The sequence below is a fragment of the Pithys albifrons genome, chromosome 6 (assembly GCF_047495875.1).
Source record: "Pithys albifrons albifrons isolate INPA30051 chromosome 6, PitAlb_v1, whole genome shotgun sequence".
Taxonomy (NCBI): Eukaryota; Metazoa; Chordata; class Aves; order Passeriformes; family Thamnophilidae; genus Pithys; species Pithys albifrons.
The window spans coordinates 40,231,721-40,238,603 of NC_092463.1; the positions used below are offsets into that span (position 1 = coordinate 40,231,721).

At 47.2% G+C, this 6,883-nt stretch overlaps 1 long non-coding RNA gene across 1 annotated transcript; it reads right to left on the bottom strand.

Annotated features, from left to right (window-relative positions):
* Positions 1 to 270: 270 nt before the first annotated feature.
* On the bottom strand, positions 271 to 5,823 carry LOC139673677 (uncharacterized). The gene is made up of 3 exons (XR_011698178.1): positions 5,582 to 5,823; positions 2,886 to 3,052; positions 271 to 339 (listed from the first exon to the last, which is right to left on the bottom strand). It is a non-coding gene; the product is annotated as an uncharacterized lncRNA (long non-coding RNA).
* Between the last annotated feature and the right edge of the window lie 1,060 nt (positions 5,824 to 6,883).

The window sequence follows — 6,883 nt, forward strand, 5'->3', positions numbered from 1 at the left end:
CTCACTGAATTTGGAATTATAAAAACACCCCTGATCTTTGACTACATATTGTCATAGTGAGAGAGGAAAATGTTTTATTGAAGTTTGCTGGAATTCTGAATGAGCTTTAATCACAGGGATACTGGAGACAATTGCTCGGGCTGTGGCTACACACAAACCTGCAGTGATTGAACTGAAGATTGGAAACTGACAAAGCAGCTCAAGCCTGTACAAAAATGCCTTTCTCAGCTTAGGTCAGTGTGAGGTCTACATTCCCTTCTTTGCAGGTAAGGAGGGAGTAACAGTTGTCATTCATCTTGATTCTTACAAGGATTTGACGCCATTCCACCCAACATTTTCCTAGGCAAACAAAGAAAATACAGCTTAGATTAAATTCTCATAAAGGAGGCGCATGACTGGAGACAAAAATAGCTTTAAAACCCGGTTATCAATTGTATTTTGTCAGACTTAGAGAGAAGAATTTTCAGATGGGGTTCTTCCAACATCTGTGTGGAATCCATTTTATGCAGTATTTTCATTAACAACCTGTGACGAGGGAATAAAGAGTACTCATAAAATCTGCAGACATCATCTAGCTGGGAGAGGATGCAAACAGTTTGGCGAATGGACTGAGAATTCAAAATGATCTTGCTAAATTGGAGAAAATCAACGACTCAGTAGAGAAAAGTGCAAAGTGCTACGCTTAATAGGAAGAAATCAAAAGCACAAAGAGAAAATGGTGAATAAGTGGTCAGGCAGCAGTACTGTGGAAAAACAGCTTGAGGTGTCAGCCAGGAACTGAACAGGAGTCAACAGTATAATGCTGTTCCAAAAAAAAGGCCGAGCTAATGTGAGGTGCTTGGGGCACAACGCAGCAGATGACTGGTTTGCTCTTCCTGGCCTGAGGAATGACACAAATAGATGGTTTCACAGCTGACCAGCAAACCTGAGAATGGGCTTTGAAAGATTAAGAAGGTTTGTTTAAGAAGGGCAGGACTAGAGAATGATACGATAACCACTGGCTTGTAAAGATAAAATGCTCTCACTGACTGCCAGGACTGGGACAAGAAGATGTTTCTGCTTCAAAACAGGGACCCTGGGAAGATATGAAATTCCCTACCACATAGGCACAAGGGCATGAAGTTGTAGAGCTACAGAGATGGCCATGCAGAGTGTTCTTTCACTATACTGTGACCAGCTTCATCCAAGGATGCTGTAGGTATGATCAGGCCTGACAGTGGGCAGTGAATGTAGGATGCAGATGGAAACAAGCTCAAGGCACCTGCTCAGGGTGACCACAGCTGAACTGTGCCAGAAATGAAGACCAATTACTTATTTTGCTGTAAACCCTTCAGATACCAATATTTAATTTGACAGTGAAAGCAGAGCAGCTTCCTCCTACCTACTAAGTTATGGAGAAACCCCATGGCAGCTGATGGTAAAAGGCCATGAATTATGTCCCCAGATTTTCCTGTTGAGCTGTTTCTGAACATCCTGGTGAGAAGATCCCAGGAAGCTTCCAGGAGGCAATATAGAGTGACTAAGTCCTTGTCAGTGCAGGCAATCTCTGCTTGTCTGCCTACATTCATGTGGATTTTTTTCAGTAGCTACTAGTATCTAGTGTGATTTAAATGGGAAGAAAGGACAATATTTTCCTCCATGTTTTCAGTTCTCTCTAGAGCTAATTGCACTTTCTTTGATTACCAGAGCTTTGAATTTCGTTGAGGAAACAAACAACCAAAAATGCAGAAAAATTCTGGAACCCAGTGAGTCTTTCACCCTGTTTCACAAACAGGAGAAGGAAAGCCTAGGCAATGGTGTCTGACAAATATGGGTTTGCTAACCTCCACCAGCCAAATCTAGTGACTAGTATCTCCTTTCTTTTGGATAAAACGGGATTAGCAGATATACATTGGTCTTGGAAAGCAATTAAGAAACATAGAATTCTCATAGAAGTTGGGATGTTGGGAAGCTCGATGGAGATCCATCATTACCTAGGAAGCTGTGTCCCCTGCAGTAGACCATAGCTTGAAGGATGGGAGAAAACTGAACCGTCCTGCTTGCTGTGGTGTGGAGGACGAGGAACAAAGAGCACCATGGCTGAGGGGGCATGTAGCAGAAGATGGGACTAATCAAACTTGCTGAATGACATGGGGGAAACTTTTCACCTGTCCCTGTGCCACAACATCTCCAACTATAAAATAAGATGAGCCTGGCTTTTCCTTATAAAGAACTCTAACTAACTTTACTTATGAATGACTTTCCTTATAAATAGCTTGACTTATAAATAGCTTACATGGCAAACACTACATAGGATATAATGGGCTCTGTGGCATTTTTCATAATAAACACATTTCCAAACCCAAATAGCTCAGTAAAACAGTTACAGATGCTATACTTCTTAAGGGAAGCATGTGCCTTCAAAATGTGTTGTTAGTATGAAAAACCAATTCATTGGAATGACATAAATATATTAGCAAGCATCTAACCTGCAGTAATTGCAAAAAATTAATTACAAAATTAAAACAATTATCAAGGCAGCCCTCAATGTTCATGATGCTGCAGCTATTTTATACATAAATTCATAGTATTTGAAGTACCCGATAAAATAAACAAAGTTATCACTAACTAAAGATCAGAGGGTTTTTGCGATCCTTTAGGATTAGAGTTAAAATAAGTAACTACGCCCATTAGTCACAGAGTGGCTGGTTATTTGGGCTGGAAGCCAGTCTATGCCAGCACTCACTGGAGTAAACCCATGTGCCACAGACCAGTGTCACAGAGGTCCCCCAAGTGACAGTGACTAATGGTGCAAAGAGGTGTCTTGTGATCCCATTCATGAGCACACAGAGCAAGTCCCACATCTTCCAACACTTAAGATGAACATGCTGCAACCACAGACTGACCTGGTTTCACCCGGGAAACTGCTTCACTTGAAAGACCCTGCCCACTCCCATTTCTTGAAAAGTTCTTGCAAGTAAGTGGCTTCTTGAATGGTGTAGCTTCTCCTCTACTTATAGGTTGCAGTTTATACACTGGCCAATGCTTGTTGGTTGCCCCAACAAGCTGCCATCTGTTGGAGAAGATAAAACATTAGTCCATTTTTTTTCTCCCAATGGCTGAATAATGGTGATTAGCTGGAGAATGTTTGATTTGGCAACTCGGTGCACGTTTGCAGTATGAATACCCTGGGATTCTTCCTGACTTTGTCTGGGGCTTCAGAAGCCAAGTTCACACCAGGCCCTGTGAGTTTGGGGCTTCATTAGTATCAACTTCCAGGATCTTCTCTTCACTTCTGAGAATTATCAAGTGCTGAGACTGATGGCAGAGGTGGTTTCTGGTGGAGTAGGCAAAGCAGATGAACTTGACCTGGTTAGCAGGAACACACTGATCTTGCCAAATATTTCTGACCAAAGCATCAGTGGTTTTATTTCAGTTAGGGTAAAAAAACCCTTCACTTCCACAAGATGAAAAGGTCTCATTTAAATTATCTTAAGAAGGCAATGGTGAAGTTCAGTTCTCCAGCCTTGTCAAAACAAGGGTCTTCAACCAGACTGCTGCTGGGCCTCCTGGCACCACTTATCAATGGGACTATTTCTCTTATCCAGGCAGTTGTTTGTGAAACTCAGTTTAGCCCTTTCACAACACCCTCTTAGCACTTTCCAAGAGTCATTTAGCACTTAGCACAGCAAGCAATATGTGGCCAAGGAGATGGAAAAAGAAGAGGGATATATTAGGGCCAACTCCTGTTTGAGGGAATTTACTTATTAAAGTAGATGACAGTATCAGAAACAGTAATCAAGTACTGTTGTAGGTAGAAAAATACCCAAACCAAACAACCTTCCAGGACTAAATTTCTCCAGACTATGGTTCTGACTACTTTTTGGCCACATCAAAATCTGTACTAGAAGCTCAGTGGAATCTGTCTTTGTTCAGTATATAATTTGTTTGAACTTAGTTGCCATCTCTTGAAGAATTGGTCAATTGTCTAGATATTTCCCCCTTTTAAAAAGCATACACTACAACTGAGAAACTGACCGTGGAATATCTGTTAAAAGGAATAGGATGTTTGGTGAACTGTTCTGGGACAAGCTGCTCCTGAGCAGCTTCCTGCTTCTTTCTTTCATAGTCAGTTCATGTGTCCATGATTTGGACTTCAGACTGAAGTCTCCTGTGTCTGATACTCCACTTGCTGCACTTCACTGCAGTCTCTGCAGTGCTTTGTGGCTGAAAGCTCTGCCCATACTCTCTGTGGAGCAGACAGCTCAGCCCTGACATGCCTTTTATATCCTTTATATATCTCAGCCTAAATACAGACAATTTTCTGTGTAGTTTTCTACCAAATGCAATACACAAATTCAGTGTGCTCAGCTTTACTGGCACATTTCTAGCAGATCTTTCATAAGCTAGCATCCCTTTATAGATCTTCCACTGATTTCCCCTCCTGTTTCTGTGGATGTTCCTTCCTCTGCATGACCTGGAGATAGCTTGGCAACCCAAGGCAGCCTAAAGAGCTGCTTCTATGCAGAAACTGTAGGTCCTAGAGTGTGCTGAGCCAACATCAAAGGTAAAGCATTAAAGATACTGACACAGCAATGGCACTGGCGATCAGCTCTTGCACGTGCGAAGAATCTGTGAGGATGCCCTAATGCAGCTCCTTCTTCTATCCATCTGATTAAGCTGATCTGCTACTGTTTACATCATTTTGTCAAATATATATTTGCCAGTTCAGTCTGCTATTGTGTCACTGAGAACATTAATGTCTGTGAAACTTTCCATGTTCTTCTAATTATCCACTCCCTGTTACAATGTGGATCGCTTCTCGAATATAGGGTTTGCCCTTCAGCCAAGCACTATGAATCCTGTATAAATCCTAGTTCTTACAAGGGCAGGGACCTAACCTGGGTTAACTCTTGCACTTTTGTTTTCTAGCTTTGTTTGGATTTTGTTTTAAATATTGGATGGTTTTGCAAAAGGCTGGTGTTTGATGCAATTCAGAACTTAAGTCAAAAGGCTGCAAAAGTGGAAAGAATTAGTTCCTGGCTTATCCCATCCCTCTACATTGCAACCCCAGGCTCCTGCAGGGAACAGATGACATGACACCGTCAACATACGGACTGCACAGTGAGCAGGAGCACTTCTCACTGCATGGTTACCCTGCTGCCAGGACAGTGGAGACAGACTGGAGCCAGCTGCCAGCTACAGCTCCTACCAGTATAGCCGTGGCTACTGGGGGCTCAGTGTCAGGTCTTTCCCCTGCCTCTCAGTGAATTTGCAGTTGGCGTGAAATGACACACTGATCACAACCTACCTGTTAATAGCCAAGCTGGCAGTAAAAACCATTTGAACCACTGTTATGTCTGAGTTAAGAGTCAGCTTTATTCAGTAAGAAACAGCCAGGTTGGACAGCTTGGGCATCTCTTCCTTTAAAATCTTCCTTGGTATTTACATCATGGACATGTTTTGGCATTTGGACGAGGCTGTTGCTCCACTATCAGTGCAGTGATGCGAAGATGTCAAGAACCCCTACGCAATGATCTCTTGCTAGGAGAGGCAGCTTTAGAGTGTCACCTCTGCCCTACATACCCCAAGGCAAACATACCTCTTGGATGGCTTAGTGAAACGTTTTGAGCTGGAGATGAAGACGTGGCCTGTAAGCCTGAGCACGCATTTGAGGACCTCTCTCCCGCGGCCTTGCTTTGGGATGGAGAGCAGGCAGCTTCTTTCTGCTGGAATGGCCAGCTGGGGATACGGGCTGGGCAAGCCCGTCCCCGGCTCCGCAGCTACCCAGCTCCGCCGCGCCAAGTTCAAACTCAGCCCTAAAGCGGGAACAGGGCTCGGCCTCCCCGGCCCCGGCGCCGCCCCCTCGCTGCTCCCGGGAGCGCGCACGGCGGGCACGCGGCCCCGCCCTCCGGCGCCGTGCCCGCGGCGGCGGCGCCCCCTGGCGGCCGTGCGGGGCGCGCCCGGCTGCGCGTGCCCGCGCTGGGCAGCACCGCCCCGGGCAGGGGCACCGCGGCACGGACAAGTGGTGCGCGGGGGGGTTTGGGGTTTTTTTACTGAATAAAATCATGTTAAATACCATATGGTTTCTTAGGAAAAAAATCCGAAAACTTTCCGAAAAATCACCGATCATTTTGGGGCCGTAAGATACACAGGAGACAATACTCAGCTCTCCTTTTACGTCTCGTGTAGTGGGATCCGTCCTATTTATCTACCAAACCTACTTCGGCCGTGCAACGAGGGCTCGGCTCCGCGCCCGCGATTGCGGACACGGCACGCGCAAGGACATGGACACGGCACGGACACGGACAGGGACACGGCACGGACACAGACATGGACACGGACACAAGCGCGGTCAGGGATGCACGCACGGGCACGCACGGGCTCGAACGGGGATGCAACCACGGGCACGGCACGGACACGGGCAAGGCACGGGCATGGCACGGGCACGGACAGAGGCACAGCACGGGCACGGCACGGACACGGACACGGACGCGGCCAGGGCACGGCCACGGCCACAGCATGGCCACGGGCACGACACGGACACGGACAGAGACACGACACGGACACGGCCACAGCATGGCCACGGGCACGACACGGACACGGCCACAGACACGGCACGGACATGGCCACAGCACGGACACGGGCACGGACACAGACACAGCACAGACACAGCACGGACACGGCACGGACACGGGCACGGGGACACGCGCACGGCCCCCCGCGGCAGTGCCGCCCGCCCGCCGCCAGGGGGCAGCGCCGCTGCGGGCCGGGCCCGGCGGGCGGGGCTCGGGGAGGCCCGGGCTGAGTCGCCGGGGGGGCGCGGGGAAGGCGTTCTCTTCCTCGTCAGTGCTGTTTTTTCCACCAGGAAGAGCAGCCAACCGTGAGTGGAGTTGGTGGCCAA